This window comes from Nycticebus coucang, chromosome 12 (assembly GCF_027406575.1).
Source record: "Nycticebus coucang isolate mNycCou1 chromosome 12, mNycCou1.pri, whole genome shotgun sequence".
Lineage (NCBI taxonomy): Eukaryota > Metazoa > Chordata > Mammalia > Primates > Lorisidae > Nycticebus > Nycticebus coucang.
The window spans coordinates 9,703,990-9,724,166 of record NC_069791.1 but is presented as its reverse complement, the minus strand read 5'-3'; the positions used below and the strand labels follow the sequence as shown (position 1 = coordinate 9,724,166).

At 45.8% G+C, this 20,177-nt stretch overlaps 1 pseudogene; it reads left to right on the top strand.

Annotated features, from left to right (window-relative positions):
• The first annotated feature begins 9,551 nt into the window (after positions 1–9,551).
• LOC128562971 (uncharacterized) lies at positions 9,552–9,678 on the top strand (annotated as a pseudogene).
• Positions 9,679–20,177: the final 10,499 nt, after the last annotated feature.

Sequence of the window (20,177 nt, the reverse complement as noted above, 5' to 3'; positions counted from 1 at the left end):
TGAAAGATCTTAACCTCCTGCATTTGGGAGAGATGAGAATGATGTTCGGAAGCTGAATTGTGCATAACGGTTTTGGCTGCTAGGATACGAGACACTTTGAGAATTCTGTCAGTTTAAGCTTGTTAGCAGAGCTTTGGCACAAGTCTCATTTTTTGAGGAGATACCAAAGGATTTGGTTGAAGGCTTAAGGCTTCTTTGGCTGAAGGCTTTGGGAATGTGAGGCCTGTTGTGCAGTATTAGTCAAACTCAGAGTTTCCTTTGAATTTCCTGACTGGAAGTCATTCCTTGTAGCTCTGGTTATATTGAAGATCCAGGAAACAGGGCATAATCTCATTTGGATTTCCTTGAGGTGTATATCAGGTATCACAGGGCCAGGAGCATAAACACTGCAGATCCAGCTGCAGCCAGGGTGTTAGAAGATAACTACTGCTTTTTTATTTTATTTATTTATTTATTTATTTATTTTTGAGACAGAATCCCAAGCTGTCAACCTGGGTAGAGTGCTATGCATCATAGCTCACAGCAACCTCCAATTTGGGCTCAAGCGAACCTCTTGCCTCAGTTTCCCTATTTTTAGTGGAGACGGGGTCTCCCTTTTGCTCAGGCTGGTCTCAAATTCCTGAGCTCAAGCAATCCACCCACCTTGGCCTCCCAGAATCTTAGGATCACAGGCGTGAGCCACCTCGCCCAGCTTTAACTATTGCTTTTTATTGGTGCTCACTGTGTTCCAGGTACTGTTTGAAATTCTCTATGCGTGTTAAAGAAGCTAGAAAATTAATCTCTTCTCTAATCCCTAACCGTTATGTACTCACCTCACTTGGTTCTTCCTATCCCCTAATTACTGATTGTGAGGAAGACCTAGGCTGCTTGTTGAGGATGTGCTTTTTGTATTTTTTCTTGCACAGCAACATCTTCTCCAAGAAGGATCCCAGAAAGTAGGCGTTAAAGGGGAATTCATAGAACTTTTTACACTTATAATTTAGTTTCCCACCTTTATACCACTGCTCAGGGTGTTCTTCCCAGCATCACCCTCATCATTGTGTGTCTGCTCCTCACCAAAATGGCTTTCCAAAAATCTTCCACCTTCTTTAGGCCCCTCCTCTTTGATGTTTCGTTTTGTTTTATTTTTGTTTGCTTTTTGAGAGAGTTTCTCACTCTTGCCCAGGATAGAGTGCCATGGCATTATAGTTCACAGCTATTTTATATATATATATATATAATAAAGCTCAAAGGATCCTCTTGCCTCAGCCTCCAGAGTAGCTGTGACTATAGGTGCCCGCCACCATGCCCAGCTAATTTTTCTGTTTTTAGTAGAGACTGGGGGTCTCACTCTGTCTCAAGCTGGTCTTGAACCCTGAGCTCAAGCATTTCACCGACCTTGGCCTCCCAGAGTGCTACGATTACAGGTCTGGCTTCTTTGATTTTCTTTTTCTGAGACAGAGTCTCATGAGTGCCATGGCGTCACAGCTCACAGGAACCCCAAACTCTTTGGGGGCTTAAGCAATTCTCTTGCCTCAGCCTCCCAAGTAGCTGGGACTACAGGCGTCTGCCACACACCCGGCTATTTTTTTGTTGTAGTTGTTGTTGTTTGGCAGGCCTGGGCCAGATTTGAACCTGCCAGCTCCGGTATATGTGGTTGGTGCCCTAGCTGCCGAGCTACAGGCACTGAGCCTTCTTTGATGTTTTTGATTACACCAGTTGGGACCTATCAGTCTACCACCACCATTGACTGAGTGGCATACAAGCCATCTCCCTTAACATGTGTCCGTAAGGGTGGCGCCTGTGGCTCAGTCGGTAAGGCGCCGGTCCCATATACCCAGGGTGGCGGGTTCAAACCCGGCCCCGGCCAAACTGCAACCAAAAAATAGCCGGGCGTTGTGGCGGGCGCCTGTAGTCCCAGCTACTTGGGAGGCTGAGGCAAGAGAATTGCTTAAGCCCAGGAATTGGAGGTTGCTGTGAGCTGTGTGAGGCCACGGCACTCTACCAAGGGCCATAAAGTGAGACTCTGTCTCTACAAAAAAAAAAAAAAAAAAAAAAAACATGTGTCCGTAAAAATAAAATAAAAACAAGTTCCATTTATTTTGCTTTCTACATATGTCTTGGCCGGGGTATGACTCAAGCCTGTAGCCCCGGGACTTTGGGAGACTGAGGCAGAAGGATCACTTGAGACCAGGAGGTCAAGGGTAGCCTGGGCAACATAGTGAGACCCTCCCATCTCTAGAAAAAAAACTAGCTGGGCTTAGTGATGCACACCCATACTTGGGAAGCTGAGGCAGGAGGACAACTTGATCCAGGAATTTGAGGTTGCAGTGAGTCAGGATGAGGCCACTACATTCTATCCAGGGCAAGTGAGACTCTGTCTCCAAATATGTGTAGATTCCTACTAGTGCTTACCAGAACAGTTTTGAAATGCTTTGAGGCCTTGCTCTGCTCCATCCAGAGCAAAGTTATAGAAATTATGGAAAATAAGCCAGGTGAAGTGGCTTGGGCCTATGAGTCCAGCACTTTGGGAGGCTGAGGCAGAAGGATCTCTTGAGTCCAGGAGTTCAAGACCACCGTGGACAACATACAGAAACCCTCCTAATTTCTTTTTTTATTTCTTTCTTTCTTTTTTTTTTGCAGTTTCTGGCTAGAGCTGGGCTTGAACTCGCCACCTCTGGTATATGGGGCTGGTGCCCCTCTCCTTTGAGCCACAGGCGCCCGCCAGACCTCTTAATTTCTTAAAAAAAAAAAAAAAACAAGAAAAGAAAAACTGGCCGGGCTAGGTGGCTCACACCTATAATTCTAGCACTTTGGGAGGCTGAGGCAGGTGGATTGCCTGAGCTTACAGGTTTGAGACCAGTCTGAGCCAGAGTGAGACCTAGTCTCTAAAAATAGCTCGGGATGGTAACTGTGGCCTGTAGTCCCAGCTCCTTGGGAGGCTGAGGCAAAGAATAGCTTGAGCTCAAGAGTTTGAGGTTGCTGACCCCACGGCACTCTACGAAGGGCAACAGAGTGAGACTGTCTCCTCCCACCCCCCCAAAAAAAGAATAAAAAATTAGCCCAATGTGTGGTGGGTCACAACAATAGTCCCAGCTACTGGGAAGGCTAAAGTAGGGGGGAATGCTTGACCCCAGGAGTTTGGAGCTGTAATGAGCTGTTACTGCACCACCACACTCCAGCCTGGGTGACATAGCAAAATAATAAATAATTAGTTTATTATTACTAATAAATAAATAAGTCTCAAATCTGCCCATTTCTCAGGGGTGAAATTCAGGCTGGGCTTACACTTGCTAGAGCCTTCATTTGGAAAGTGATGATATTTGTGGGGACTACATGAGGTAGTGTATGAGAAGCTGTGCTTAAGCATCCACATTGCAGACCAAGACCTTAAATCCTTCCCTGGCTGCTTTTTATGTTGCAGGATGTGACTCTTACACCACTGTTCCATATTCCCTACATTCCATCCACTGGCAATCTTACTTCCTGGTACAGTTATTTGGCCTTATTCAGGTTGAAATAATCTTTCTCATCCTCACCTTCTACTCGGATTCCGCAGAACTGTTGGTTTTGCTGGGAGGTCTTTTCTGACCACCTGTTGCCACAACATCTTCTACCCTAATCTTAAGTCTTTCTTCCCTTGTGGGATATAAACTTGACACATCTAACCCACCCAGTTTAGAAAGTTTTGTTGCATAAATGGATGATTTTCACAATAGTTAAGTGTATTTTATTATTATTATTATTATTTTTTTTTTTTTTGAGACAGAGTCTCACTTTGTTGCCCTGGATAGAATGCGGTGGCATCATAGTTCTCACACAGCAACCTCAAACTCTTGGGCTAAACCAATTCTCTTGCCTCAGCCTCCCGAGTAGCTGGGACTACAGGCGCCCACACAACGCCCGGCTATTTGTAGAGGCAGGGGTCTCGCTCTGGCTCAGGCTGGTCTCCCACTCGTGAGCTTGAGCGATCCACCCGCCTCGGCTTCCCAGAGTGCTGGAATTACAGGCGTGAGCCATCACGCTCTGCCTATTTTAATCTCCACTCGAGTCTGACTATAAACTTCTTGAAAGTTGAGGTTGTGTATTCTGTATTCTTATGAACTGGTAGAATCTAATAGGCTCTGGGCCTCGCTTCCTCGCAAATCCCATTTTGCGCATGCTCGTAGATTTAAATATCTGGAGAGCCAAGACCAAACTTGACCAGCAGAGGGCAAGCAACAACTACACGTATGTTGTGCCTGGGAGAAGGCTCCACGGTTTATAAAATGGACGATCTGGGCAGGAGGGGAATGTGGCGGAGGTAGTTTGGTACTTGAAGATTTGAAGATCATCCCTTTTTTTTGAGACAGCGTCTCACTATGTCGCCCTTGGTAGAGTGCCGTGGCGTCACAGCTCACAGCAACCTCATCTTGGGCTTGAGCAATTTTCTTGTCTCAGCCTCCCCAGTAGCTGGGACTACAGGCGCCTGCCACAACGCCCGGCTGTTTTGTGTTGCAATTGTCATTGTTGTTTAGCAGGCCCGGGCCAGGTTCAAACCCATCAGCCCCGGTGTATGTGGCCGGCACCCTAACCGCTGAGCTACGGGCACCAAGCCAGATCATCCCTTGTAACTTTGGGAGGGAGAGGCTAAGGCTTTGAAACTTCCCGTACAATACATCATTTCAAATTTCTACCATTACCACTGCCCAACTCCTGAAGTCCTTTTCCCTTTCTTTTCCCCCTAGTAAATCCTTTTTTTTTTCCTTCTTTTTCTTTGACACGGTCTGTCCGGCTTGAGTACATCATAGCTCACAAAACGTTAAAATCCTGGGCTCAAATGATTCTCCAGCCTCAGCCTCCTGAGTAGCTGGGACTACAGCTAGAGATGGGGTCTTGCTCTTGCTCAGGCTGGTCTACAACTCCTGGCTTCAAACAATCCTTCCTCAGCCTCCCAAAGTGCTAGGATTACAGGTCAGAGAGAGCCACTATGCCCGGACACTATTTTTTTTTTTTTAACTTTCTTTTCCTTTTCTTTCTTTCTTTTTTTTTTTTTTTTTTTGAGACAGAGTTTTACTTTGTCGCCCTAGGATGAGAAAGATTATTTCCGCCTGAACAAGGCCAAAAACTCTTGGGCTCAAGCGATTATCTTGCCTCAGCCTCCTGAGTAGCTGGGACTATAGGTACCCACCACAATGCCTGGCTATTTTTAGAGACAGGATCTCCCTTTGGCTCAGGCTGGTCTCAAACCTATGAGTTCAGGCAATCAGGAAACCTCCTCAGCCTTCTAGAGTGCTGGGATTACAGGTGTGAGCCACCATGCCCCACCTTTTTTTTTTTTTTTTTACCTTTCTTGATCCGGCCCCCTCTCTGTCACCATTCCAATATAGTATTTGCATTCCACCTCCTGGCATTCTTTATTTTTTTTTTTATTTATTTTTTTTTTTTTGTAGAGACAGAGTCTCACTGTACCGCCCTCGGGTAGAGTGCCGTGGCGTCACACGGCTCACAGCAACCTCTTAACTTTTGGGCTTACGCGATTCTCTTGCCTCAGCCTCCCGAGCAGCTGGGACTACAGGCTCCTGGCATTCTTTAGTTCCTGCATTTTATGTGACTTTGCCCACCTTCTCTGGAGTTACCTTATCCACCTAACCTGGCACTCCCACTCATTTCAACCTCCTAAAGAACCTTCCCTACCCCTTATACTTTCAAATTCTCCTAACTATACTTCATGAATTCTGAACAAAACCCCATCTTCATTTGACACTTCTAAATTATGTTTTGTACTTTGTTTTTGCTTTTTTTTTTGTAGAGACAGAGTCTCACTTTATGGCCCTCGGTAGAATGCCGTGGCATCACACAGCTCACAGCGACCTCCAGCTCCTGGGCTTAAGCGATTCTCTTGCCTCAGCCTCCCGAGTAGCTGGGACTACAGGCGCCCACCACAACGCCTGGCAATTTTTTGGTTGCAGTTCAGCCGGGGCTGGGTGGTGGGTGAACCCACCACCCTCGGTATATGGGGCTGGCGCCTTACCGACTGAGCCACAGGCGCCGCCCTGTACTTTGTTTTATTTGGGGTTTTTTTTTGGTGGTATTTTTGATAGCCATTATTTAAAACTTTGTTTTTATTTATTTATTTATTTATTTATTTATTTGCAGTTTTTGGCCAGGATTGGGTTTTAACCTGCCACCTCTGGTGGCCGGCGTCCTACTTCTTGAGCCACAGGCGCCGCCCTTTTTTTGATATTTTTATTATTTTTTATTTATGGAATAAAGTCTGTACTTTTCTGCCCCTAGCTGCTCCATAGTACCTTTATACCCTGTCATCTGGTTTCTGCCTTCTGTTTTTTTTTTTTGAGACAGGTCCTCAAGCTGTCACCCTGGGTAGAGTGCTATGGCATCACAGCTCACAGCAACCTCCAAGTCCTGGGCTTAAGCAATTCTCCTGCCTCCGCCTCCCAAGTAGCTGGGACTACAAGCGCCTACCACAATACCTGGCTAGTTTTTAGTTATAGCCGTCATTGTTGTTTGGCAGGCCCAGGCTGCATTTGAACCCACCAGCTCAGGCATATGTGGCTGGCGCCTTAGCCACTTAAGCCACAGGTGCTGAGCCTTGTTTTTTTGTTTTTGTTTTTTTGTTTTTAGACAGAGTCTCACTATGTCACCCTCACAGCTCACAGCAACCTCAAATTCTTGGGCTTACGCGATTCTCTTGCCTCAGCCTCCCAAGTGGCTGGGACTACAGGCACCAGCCACAACACCCAGCTTTTGTTGTTGTTGTTGCAGTTGTCATTGCTGTTTAGCAGGCCCCAGGCCAAATTTGAAGCCACCAGCCTCAGTGTATGTGACTGGAGCCCTAACCACTGAGCTATGGGCGCCAAGCTGTTTTGATGTTTTTGTTTTTTTTTTTGTAGAGACAGAGTCTCACTGTATCGCCCTCTGGTAGAGTGCCGTGGTGTCACACGGCTCACAGCAACCTCTAACTCTTGGGCTTACGCGATTCTCCTGCCTCAGCCTCCCAAGCAGCTGGGACCACAGGCGCCCACCACCACGCCCAGCTATTTTTTTGTTGCAGTTTGGCCGGGGCTGGGCTTGAACCTGCCACCCTCGGCATACGGGGCCGGCGCCCCACTCACTGATCCACAGGCGCCACCCTGTTTTGATGTTTTTTAAACATTAATAGAAACGATTGTACAAACTCTATCTCTTCTCAATCACCATCCTTTGCTAGGTTTGAAACAATTGATTCCTTCTTGGCCCTCAGATACTTACTGTTTCTCTACTTCTTACAATACTGTTTCTCCATCTCTTTTTTTTTTGAGACAGAGCCTCAAGCTGTCACCCTGGGTAGAGTGCTGTGACATCACAGTTCATAGCAACCTCCAGCTCCTGGGCTTAAGTGATTCTCTTGCCTCAGCCTCCCAAGTAGCTGGGACCACAGGCGCCTGCCACAACGCCTAGCTATTTTTTGATTGCAGTTGTCATTGTTGTTTGGCAGGCCCAGGCTGGATTTGAACCCACCAGCTCAGGTGTATGTGGCTGGCACCTTAGCCACTTGAGCTACAAATGCTGAGCCCTTTTTTTTTGTATAGAGTCTCACTATATCTCCCTTGGTAGAGTGCCATGGCATCTTAGCTCACAACAACCTCCAGCTCCTGCGCTTAGGTGATTCTCTTGCCCAGCTTCCCGAGTAGCTGGGACTACAGGTGCCGGCTACAACGCCTGGCTATTTTTTTGTTGTCGTTGCAGTTTGGCTGGGGCTGGGTTTGAATCTGCCACCCTTGGTATATGGGGCTGGCACCCTACCCACAGAGCCACAGGCACCACCCGCAATCTCAATTCTCTATTTATTTTATTTATTTATTTATTTTATTTTCATTTTTTGCAGTTTTTGGCTGGGGATGGGTTTGAACCTGCCACCTCCAGTATGTGGGGCCAGAGCCCTACTCCTTTGAGCCATAGGCACCGCCCCAATCTCAATAATTAAGTTTTTTTTCCTTTTTTTTTTTTTTGAGACAGTCTCCCTATGTTGCTCTTGATAAGAGTGTCATGGTGTCGTAGCTTACGGCAACCTCAAACTCTTGGGCTTAATTAAGCTAGTTCCTCACCTCAGCCACCCAGTAGCTGGAACTACACACGCCCTGCACAGCACTCAACTATTTTTTTGTTATTGTTGTTTAGCAGGCCCTGGCCAGGTTCGAACTCACCAGCCCCAGTGCATGTGGCCAGTGCCCTAACCACTGAGCTATGGGTGCTGGGCCTTAACTTTTTCATGTTTGTTCATACCACTATTCTCTCAATTCCTTCTGGTTTCTAGCCCTAATTATCTAACAGTTTCATTTCTCCTATGCCCATTATTCATCAGTTTCTATTTTTATTTGTTTTTTTTGAGACAGAGCCTCAAGTTGTCGCCCTGGGTAGAGTACTATGGCATCACAGCTCACAGCAATCTCAAATTCCTGGGCTAAAGCAATTCTCCTGCCTCCGCCTCCCAAGTAGCTGGGAGTACAGGCGCCCACCACAACGCCCGGTTATTTTTTGGTTGCAGTCATCATTGTTGTTTGGCAGGCCCAGGCTGGATTCAAACCGGCCAGCTCAGGTATATATGGCTGGTACCTTAGCCGCTTGAGCCACAGGCGCTGAGCTACCATTGTTCATCAGTTGTTTCCTTCAGCGTGTCATTTTAATTCATGCCTTTGTTATAATGGCCTTTGAGGTGCCCCAATTTCACCACATTTAAAATTCACCCTACACTAGCGTGGTTACTCTACAGTACTATGCAAGAACCTTAGTTCCACATGTAATCAAACACAGCTTCTATTATCAACATACCCTTCCTAAATCACCCATTTTTCTTACCCTTAAATCTTCAGAGTATCATACCTCCCATGTGATCAGGCTGGTCATGTCCGGGTGACAGACTAAATCCTGTCTTCTCTCATGAAGTTCCTTCTCTCTCTTTCTTCACCGTATAACCAGAAACTAGCTACCACCACCCTATAATGATCTTTTCAGCCATATCTTCTTTTTTTTTTTAATTTTTTTTGTAGAGACAGGGTCTTACTTTATCACCCTCAGTAGAGTGCTATGGTATCACACAGCAACCTCCGACTCCTGGGCTTAGGCGATTCTTTTGCCTCAGCCTCCCAAATAGCTGGGACCACAGGCACCCACCACTGTTTTTTGATTGTAGTTGTCATTGTTGTTTGGCAGGCCCAGGCTGGATTTGAACCCACCAGCTCTGGTGTATGTGGCTTGCGCCTTAGCCACTTGAGCTATAGGTGCTGAGCCCTTTTTTTTTTTTTTTTTTCATAGAGACAGAGTCTTACTTTGTTGCCCTTGGTAGAGTGCTATGGCATCACAGCTCATGGTAACCTCCAACTCCTGGGCTTAGGCGATTCTCCTGCCTCAGCCTCCTGAGTAGCTGGGACTACAGGCGCCTGCCACAACGCCCGGCTATTTTTTGTTGCAGTTTGGCCAGGGCCGGGTTTGAACCCTCCACCCTCGGTATATGGGGCTGGTGCCCTACTCATTGAGCCATAGGTGCCACCCCATCAGCTATACATTCTTAATCAATATCAAAATTGCTTTCACTGTAGCTAATTAAGCTGACCATGCTCCTTTCCTCATGGTGTACAATGACTGCAAACAGCAGCCTCCTTGGTAGTGAATGCAGCCTGTTGCTTGTATAGGTTCCTCAAAGGGACCTTGGAGACATTCCTTTCCAATACATGTTCATGTGTTAGACCTTGTGCTGTCCCCAATCTAGGCTCCAGACAGGTATGCGGGGTGCCTTTGGAAAGCCCCAGGGCACTGTGGCCAGGGTTCACTGTGTCCATCTGTGCCAAGCTACAGAACGAGGAGCATGTGATTGAGGCTCTTCACAGGGCCAAGTTCAAGTTCCCTGGCTGTCAGAAGATTCACATCTCCAAGAAATGAGTTTTACCAGGTTTAACTCAGATGAATTTAAGGACATGGTGGCTGAGAAGCAGCTCAACCCAGATGGCTGTGGGGTCAAATACATCCCTAATCCTGGCCCCCTGGACAAGTGGTAGACCCTGCACTCATGAGGACTTACACTTTGTTGCCCATCATTGCGGCTGATATATACCAATAATAATTTGTACTTCCTGTCCAAAAAATAATCATAATAGTAATAATACTCTTTAAATGATTACAAAACAAAATGGCTTTCATGTAACTTACATTTTTTAAAAGGCTAATGTTGGGGGAATCTCATGTGCAAGAACTAATTATCCTCTTCTAAATTATTGACTTCACATTTTAAGAGACTTGGATCTCTGGAGTTTATCCAGTAGAGCAAATCATTAGAGGACTTGGGCTGACACGATCTCCCATTACATTTGTTTCAGCAGTTCTTTCATGGCACAGAACATTTCTGGAACTCCTTTATAGCTAGTTATGAGCCACATTTAGGTGATTCATTACTTAAAAAAATTTTTTTAATTAGCCAACTTTATCATATATATATATTTTCTCCAGATTTTGCTCTTAGGTTAAAGCAATCCCCTTGCCTTAGGTTCTTTTCTTTCTTTCTTTCTTTCTTTTTTTTTTTTTGAGACAGAGTGTTATTTTGTCACCCTGAGGAAACTGAGCCAGAGGATAAAATCCCCATAGCTGATAATCAGAACTGGAATTTGAACCCAAAAATTCATTCCAGAGCCCAAGCCAACCATTGCCCATAAATAATAGGCAAGTAACCAAAGATGAGTCACAGATGACGATTTCTAGTCTACCCAGGCTCTGGCAGGACCACGTTTCCCCCTCCAGAGAACATGGTCTCATTAACCTAAGTAAGGAGGAGAAGAGGATAAGCAAGTTTGGGGGGTGAAGAAATGAGTTTATTTGTGGAACATTGGGCTGGAAGTTCTTTCACAGAGATGTGTTTAGTCAGGAAATGGAAACATGGTTTGGGAGCTTAACAGCAAGTAGTTAGGGCTAAAGATGTGAATTTTGGTATTAATCTACCCAGAGGTGATCATGAAATGCTAGGAATGTATGCAAACACTAAAGGAGAGGATAGGAAGAAGGCCAAGAATGGAATCTTGGGCCAGGCAAGGTGGCTCACACCTGTAATCCCAGCACTTGGGAGGCCTAGGTGGGTGGATTGCCCTGAGCTCACTGGTTTAAGACCAGCCTGAGCCAGAGTGAGACTGTGGGTACCTATAGTCCCAGCTACTCAGGAGGCTGAGGCAAAAGGATCACTCGAGCCCAAGAGTTTGAGGTTGATGTGAGCTATGCTATGTCGCACTCTACTGAGAGCGACAAAGTGAGATTCTCAAAAAAATAAAAATAAAGGTAGAAAAATTAGCCAGGCATACTAGCTTGTGTCAGTCCTAGCTACTTGGGAGGTTGAGATAGGATCACTTTAACCTGGAAGTTTGATGCTACTGTGAGCTAGGCTGAGGCCAGGGCACTCTAGCCTGGACAACAGAGTAAGACTCTGTCTCAAAAAAAAAAAAAAGTTGTTGAGGTGACTAAATTATTGCTTAAAACTTAGAATAGTGCCTGAGTCACAGTAAATGCTCAATCTAGCCTTACCCCCTCTTTCTTTATTGCCAATATCCAATGCTGTTCAGAACTTAGGTCCAGTGATTCCTTGAGAAGCCTTCCCTACAGCATCTGGCCAGGTAGGTAGTTGACTCCTGTCCTGATAGCCGTCTCATTGTACTTAGTCCATATCTATTAGCAACATACTATTCTGTACTTACCATTATTTGTTTAACTGTATGTCACGTACTATGCTTGAAATTCCTTTAGAATCTTGTTTCTCAATAATATGTATTTATCTCAAATGACTGGCACCGTGTGCTGTAAATGTTAATTGAGTGATTCTAATCAGTTACCAAGACCTGTTACTTTTTTCTCCCCAAATGTCTTAGTCCTCTTATTCCTTCTAGTTCCAGACCTTATTCTCTCTGCATGAACTGCTGCAGACTTGACACCAGTTTCTTGTACTCTTTTCAAACCAACCAGGATCAGAGTTAGAAGTCATTCCTTTCATCAAAAACTTACCTGTAAGACAAAAGTCCAAATTCCCTACCATGTATTCTAGGCCTTCCAAGAATTGGCCCCAAATAATTATTGTTGTTATTATTATTATTATTTTGAGACAGAATCTCACTCTGTTGCCCTGGGTAGAGTGCTCTGACATCATAACTCAAGGCAACCTCAACTCCCAGGGTCAAGTGATCCTCTTTCCTCAGCCTCCCAAGTAGCTGGGATAACAGGTGCCCACCACAATGCTGGGCTAATTTTTCTATTTTAGTAGAGATGGAGTCTCACTTTTTTTTTTTTGAGATGGAGCCTCAAGCTGTCACCTTGGGTAGAGTGCTGTGGCATCACAGCTCACAGCAACCTCCAACTCTTGGGCTCAAGCGATTCTCCTGCCTCCACCTCCCAAGTAGCTGGGACTACAGGCGCCCACCACAACGCCTGGCTATTTTTTGGTTGCAGCCGTCACTGTTGTTTGGTGGGCCCGGGATGGATTCGAACCCACCAGCTTAGGTGTATGTGGCTGGCGCCTTAGCCGCTTGAGCCACAGGCGCCAAGCCCACTTTTTTTTTTTTTTTAATTGAGAGTCTCACTTTGTCGCCCTCTGTAGAGTGCTGTAGCATCATACCCTCACAGCAATCTCAAACTCTTGAGCTCAAGCAATTCTCTTGTGTCAGCCTCCCAAGTAGCCGGGACTACAGGCGCCTGCCATAACACCCGGCTATTTTGTTATTTGTTTAGCAGGCCCAGGCTGGGTTAAAACCCACCAGCCCCAGTGCATGTGGCCAGCGCCCTAACCACTGAGCAACAGTCGCCAAGCCTGGGGTCTCACTCTTGCTCAGGCTAACATGGAACTCCTGAACTCAAGCAGTCCACCTGCCTCTGCCTCCCAGAGTTCTGGGTTTACAGGTGTGAGCCACTGTGCCTGGGCCCCAAATTATTTCTAGTCTTATCTAACATTATTTCCTCAATAAACTCTGTGTTCTCTCCTTTTTTCAGCATATCCTTTACCTTCACTTGTTTTTATTCATGCTGTGAACTTAGCTTAAAATAGAGCCTGCAAATTGGTGGACCCTAATTTTTGCTTTTGGAACACAGCTTTCGGGGGGTTTTTTGTTTGTTTGTTTTTGAGACAGAGTCTCTCACATTGTTGCCCTCTGTAGAGTGCCATGGCATCACAGCTTACAGATGGGGGTCTTGCTGTGGTTCAAGCTGATCTTGAACTTGTGAGCTCTGGCAGTCCATCCACCTCGGCTTCCCAGAATGCTATGATTACAAGCGTGAACCGCTGTGCCCCACCTGCAGCTTTCTTTTTAAATTTCATACAAAATTTAAAAGTTGTGAAATTTTGTTTCGGCTGTGGCGTGTGACTTGGTTCAATGGAGTTCAAGATGGTGATGAATTTAAGTTCTTATGTTTCAAAGAATCTGAAGTTTTTCAAGTGGATAAGGCATATTTGAGTATGTGACCACTGATAAATACAGTGAGGTTTTTGCTGCTTTTGGCCCTTTCATTGTGGTAGCAAGATGTGCGTTTTGAGATGGTCCTAATTATCTACAGGAATATTTATCTGAGAATTTTATGCCTCTGCCCTGTAGCTGAGTTGGCCCTATAGAGCATTTCTACAGAATTCAATTCCATTATTAGAAGTAGTTTTTCTAAGCAGCTGTGGTTTGAAACTTGCTACAATGTTAACACCAAAGAGCAACTCTTTAGTCTTGGTTCATGTACTCTTTATAAACTGTTACTTTTGGGGCATATATGTAGCAATAGTGGGCTTCATGCTGCCTAAGATTAAAGTATCTCACTTTTTTTTTTTTTTTTTGCAGAGACAGAGTCTCACTTTATCGCCCTTGGTGGAGTGCCGTGGCGTCACACAGCTCACAGCAACCTCCAGTTCCTGGGCTTAGGTGATTCTCTTGCCTCAGCCTCCCGAGTAGCTGGGACTACAGGCGCCCGCCACAATGCCCGCCTATTTTTTTTGTTGCACAGTTTGGCACTTTTTTTTAATTAAAAAAAAAAAAGTTCTGGGCGGCGCCTGTGGCTCAGTGAGTAGGGCACCAGCCCCATATACCAAGGGTGGTGGGTTCAAACCCGGCCCCGGCCAAACTGCAACAAAAAAATAGCCGGGCGTTGTGGCGGGCGCCTGTAGTCCCAGCTGCTCGGGAGGCTGAGGCAAGAGAATCACATAAGCCCAAGAGCTGGAAGTTGCTGTGAGCCGTGTGACGCCACGGCACTCTACCCAGGGCAGTAAAGTGAGACTCGTGTCTCTACAAAAAATAAGTTCTGAGATTTAGCATAAACATTAGGATGTCCAGTTTCTTGAAAAAAATCTAAAGATCTGGCAATACTGGGTCCCTGTTCTTACATAGCAGCAACCACCAGAGCTGCACTGCCAGCTGCCCCCTTTTCTCAGTGCCTGTATTTGTCACTTTACCAGCTTTAAAACATCTCAACAGTAGAACTATACAGTTGTGAGACTGGGCTAATGGTGGGGCAATACAAAGAACCTCTCTCTTGTGATGTCTTCTAATCCCAGAACTGGTTAACTTGAATCTCTCAAGACCCTAGATCAGTGGTTCTCAGCCTTCCTAATGCCTCCTAATTCCGTGACCCTTTAATATATCCTCATGTTGTGGGGACCCCCAACCATAAAATTATTTTCATTTCTATTTCATAACTGTAATTTTGCTACTGTTATGAATCATACTGTAAATATCTGATATGCAGGATGTATTTTCATTGTTACAAAGGGGTCGCGACCCACAGATTGAGAACCGCTGCTCTAGATTTAATTTTTTAGAGGAATAAGTTAAAAAGGCCACTGTGAAGAAGGAACCAGTAAAGTCCAAGAGACCATTCTCCAGGACAACTGGTCCAATCTCTTCAGTAAATGAATATTACATGAAAAAAATTTCCAAAAATCCAGATAAAGTGGGTAAAAGAGAAAAAAAGCTAAAGTACATCTTTTGCATGGTCTTAGATTGGATCCCAGGTTTAGATAAAAATTAGGTATAAAAGGAATTTTCTTGGGACAATTAGGGAAATGTCAATATGGGTTTGTACTAAATTATTAAGGATATATTAGTGTTTTTGTTTTTGACACAGTATCACTTTCTTCCCCCGGTAGAGTGCTGTGGCATCATGGCTCACAGCAACCTCAAACTCTTGGGCTCAAGCAATCCTCTTGCTTCAGCCTCCCCAGTAGCTGGGACTACAGGGGCCCACCACAACGCCCAGCTGTTTATTTTTTATTTATTTTTTTTTTTTTTGTAGAGACAGAGTCTCACTGTACCGCCCTCTGGTAGAGTGCCATGGCGTCACACAGCTCACAGCAACCTCTTAACTCTTGGGCTTACGCGATTCTCTTGCCTCAGCCTCCCGAGCAGCTGGGACTACAGGCGCCCACCACAACACCCGGCTATTTTTTGGTTGCAGTTTGGCCGGGGCTGGGTTTGAACCCGCCACCCTCGGCATATGGGGCCGGCGCCCTACTCACTGAGCCACAGGCGCCGCCTCGCCCAGCTGTTTTTTACAGATGAGGTCTCGCTCTTTCTTAGGCTGGTCTCAAACTCTTGAGCTTAAGCAATCTACCCACCTAAGCCTCCCAAGGTGCTAGGATTGTAGTAGTTAGCCACCATACCCAGCCATATATTGTTATTTTTAAAAATCTCTTTTGCTTTTTTTTTTTTTGTAGAGACAGAACCTCAAGCTGTCACCCTGGGTAGAGTGCTATAACATCACAGCTCACAGCAACCTCCAGTCCTGGGCTCAAGTGATTCTCTTGCCTCTGCCTCCCAAGTAGCTGGGACTACAGGCACCCGCCACAAGGCCCGGCTATTTTTTTTTTTTTTTTTTTGGTTGCAGCCGTCATTGTTGTTTGGTGGGCCAGGCTGGATTCAAACCCACCAGCTCAGGTGTATGTGGCTGGCGCTTTAGCCCCTTGAACCACAGGTGCCGAGCCTTTTTTTTTTTTCTTAGAGATAAGGTCTCACTCTGCTGCCCAGACTAGAGTGCAGTGGTGTAGTGATAGTTCATTGCAGTTTCAAACGCCTGGCCTCAGACGACACTCCTGCCTCAGTCTCCCAAGTAGGTGGAACTATAGGTGTGCAACACTATGCTGGGCTAATTTTTCTATTTTTTATGGAGACAAGTTTCGCTCTTTGCTGAGGCTGGTGTCCAACTTGCCTCAAGCGATCCTTCCACCTAGGATTCCCAAAGTGCTAGGATTACATGTGTGGTCATCACACCAGGCCCCAATAAAATTTTTTATAAAAGCAGGCAGTAGGTTGTAAAGCTATAGTCTACTGACTTCTGATTTAAAAGAAGTAACTTTTTTTTTTTTGAGACAGAGTCTCACTTTGTTGCCCTTGGTAGAATGCCGTAGCATCACAGCTCACAGCAACCTCAAACTCTTGGGCTCAAGCAATTGTCTTGCCTCAGCCTCCCAAGTAGCTGGGACTACAGCCACACGCCGCAATGGCTATTTTTTATTTTTTATTTATTTATTTATTTTTTTGTAGAGACAGAGTCTCGCTTTATGACCCTCGGTAGAGTGCCGTGGCCTCACACAGCTCACAGCAACCTCCAACTCCTGGGCTTAAGCGATTCTCTTGCCTCAGCCTCCTGAGTAGCTGGGACTATAGGCGCCCGCCACAAGGCCCGGCTAAGCTATTTTTTTTATTTATTTTTTTAATTTCAGCTTACTTATTCATTCTTCTTTGTTTAAAGTACTCTTTTTTGTTGTTCATTTTCTTCTTCCTCTGGTGATGCTCTGTCCCACTGTTTTTTTGATGTTAGTAGAGACAGGGTCTTACTCTGGCTCACTTCTGCTCATACCGGTCTCGAACCTCTGAGCTCAGGCAATCCACCTGCCTCGGCCTCCCACAGCGCTGGGACTACAGGCATGAGCCACCACACCCGGCCCACAATGGCTATTTTTTAGAGACGAAGTCTTGCTCTGGCACAGGCTAGTCTTGAACCTGTGAGCTCAGGCAATCCACCTGCCTCCACCTCACAGAGTGCTGAGATTACAGGTGTGAGCCACCTTGCCCAGCCAAGAAGTAACACTTCTAAAAAGCCTTTCCTGATACCCATCAGAGTTAGTGACTTTATATTCTTCTGCTCACATGTTAGCAGTATATCCACTTAGCACATTTATTGTGCCTTATTATATACTCATCTCCATCAGTGAGTAAGTTCTTTTAAAGTAGATGCAATGGGCGGCACCTGTGACTCAAAGGGGTAGGGCGCTGGCCCCATATGCCAGAGGTGGCTGGTTCAAACCCAGCCCGGGCCAAAACTGCGAAAAAATAAATTAATTAATTACATTAAAATAAATAAATAAAAAGAAAGTAGATACCATTTTGTTACATGAACCTCCCCATCCCCATTCTAGTATCTCACAGTGTAGACATTCAATGAATATTTGTTTCCAAAAACCAAATCTACCCTAAAAGGAACATATGGTACCATTCATAATATACAAAATAATGAGTAGCAGGTTTGTTTTTGTTTTTTTAGAGACAGAGTCTCACTTTATTGCCCTCAGTAGAGTGCCATGGAGTCACAGCTCACAGCAACCTCTAGCTTTTGGGCTTAGGAGAGTCTCTTGCCTCAGCTTCCCTAGTAGTTGGGACAACAGGCGCCCGCCACAACGCCCAGCTATTTTTATTGCAGTTTGGCCAGGGCCGGGTTCGAACCCACCACCCTCAATATATGGGGCTGGTGCCCTACTTACTGAACCATAGGGCTGCCCTGAGTAGCAGGGTTTTTTTTTTTTTTTTTTTTGCGACAGAGCCTCAAGCTGTCATCCTGGGTAAAGTGCTGTGGCATCACACTCACAGCAACCTCCAACTCCTGGGCTCAAGCGATTCTCCTGCCTCCGCCTTCCAGGTAGCTGGGACTACAGGCACCCGCCACAATGCCTGGCTATTTTTTGGTTGCAGCCATCATTGTTGTTTGGCAGGCCTGGGCTGGACTCAAACCCGCCAGCTCAGGTGTATGTGGCTGGCGCCTTAGCCACTTGAGCCACAGACGCCTAGCCTGAGTAGCAGGTTTTATTTTTTATTTTATTATTTTTTTTTTTTTGTAGAGACAGAGTCTCACTGTACCGCCCTCGGGTAGAGTGCTGTGGCGTCACAGCTCACAGCAACCTCTAAGTCTTGGGCTTACGCGATTCTCTTGCCTCAGCCTCCCGAGCAGCTGGGACCACAGGCACCCGCCACAACGCCTGGCTATTTTTTTGTTGCAGTTTGGCCGGGGCTGGGTTTGAACCCGCCACCCTTAGCATATGGGGCCGGTGCCCTATTCACTGAGCCACAGGCGCCTCCCGAGTAGCAGGTTTTAAAAGTTAAGTTTGATGGAGTTTCAGGAAAGGAAAAAAAAGTATTACTAGTATCACTAGGGTACATATTTGCCTCTTGTGCTCTGTATTGTGACATGTTCATCAGTATTTTATAATCTTAATTTGTATGTATGAAAGCATAGATTCAGTGAATGCAGGAATGCCTTTTTTTCCTCCAGGCCCTGCAGGGGTGGGGAACTCATGCCTTTGAGGTAAAATGTGGCCTTCTGGGTTCCTAAATGCAGCCTTTGACTGAATCTAATTTTTACAGAACAAATCCTTTTATTACAAGGGGTGCTGCAGAAAAAAATGAAGCTCTTTTTGCTTCCTTTGGTGCTTAAAAAGAACAATCTTGAAATGAGAAGGCCATAGGATCCCTACCACCACAATATCTAGAATACTATTAGATTTACATTAGGTGAATAATAAATGCTCAAAAAAATTAAAATATACTCCTGTGGGGAAGATTTCCTTTTCCTTATGACAGGAAAAAGAGAAAGCAAATGTTTACTAAAGGGTTTTATCGTCTTGGTGCCTGTAGCACAGTGGTTATGGCGTCAGCCACATACCGAGGGTGGTGGGTTCAAACCCGACCCAGGCCAGCTAAACGACAACTGCAACCAAAAAATAGCTGGATGTTGTGGCGGGCGCCTGTAGTCCCAGCTCTTTGGGAGGCTGAGGCAAGAGAATCGTTTCAGCCCAAGAGTTGGAGGTTGCTGTGAGCTATGATGCGACAGCACTCTACTGAGGGCCACATAGTGAGACTCTCTCTCAAAAAAAAAGGGGGGGAGAGGTTTATCAAGATGTGACATCTCGGGTGGCGCCTGTGGCTCAGTCGGTAAGGCGCCAGCCCCATATACCGAGGGTGGCGGGTTCAAACCCAGCCCCGGCCAAACTGCAACCAAAAAATAGCCGGGCGTTGTGGCGTGTGCCTGTAGTCCCAGCTACTCGGGAGGCTGAGGCAAGAGAATCGCTTAAGCCCAGGAGTTGGAGGTTGCTGTGAGCTGTATGAGGCCACAGCACTCTACTGAGGGCCATAAAGTGAGACTCTGTCTCTACAAAAAAAAAAAAAAAAAAGATGTGACATCTCTAGCAGGTACCGTTATTCAGGTCCCCCTTTTCACATTGACTTTCTTGATTAGGAAATGAGCAGGGCAGAGTGGAGGCTTCCCTGCCTGCAGTGAAATTCCAGACTCCAAAGCAAAGTTGCCTATGGGACAAGGGAAAGTACATGCATATTTTGTATAGAACATATCAGCCCAGTCCCAGGAGCACTTAAGAGGAGACACGGAGTTTAGGGAGAAGGCAGACCCTGGGAAGAACACAGTTCAGATGATTGGAGAGAGCTCTGGCTGCTAGGGAACAGGAGACCAGAGGGGAGGCTGCAGGAAGGCACGCAGGGCAAGGTAGATGTGAGGTACACACTTCCCAGACAGAATCCTCTAGAAACAGAAGTTAGCTCTGAGATAAGGGTAGGTAACAAAGCAAGGAAGAAGAAAAAGGAATTAAGGTGAGAGAAGGTAAGGGCATAGAGAAGACCTTCAAAAAAAGGGATCAATGCTGAGTTACAAATTTAGAGTGGGGCAGTGCCCGTAGCTCAGTGGGCAGGGTGGTGGCCACATACACAGAGGCTGACGGGTTCAAACCCGGCCTGGGCCAGCTAAAACAACAATGACAACTACAACAAAAAAATAGCTGGGCGTTGTGGTGGGTGCCTATAGTTCCAACTACTTGGGAGGCTGAGGCAAGAGAATCACTTAAGCCTAAGAGTTTCAGGTTGCTATGAGCTGTGACACCACGCCACTCTACTCAGGGCCACACCTTGAGACTCTGTCTCAAAAAAAAAAAAAAAAAATTT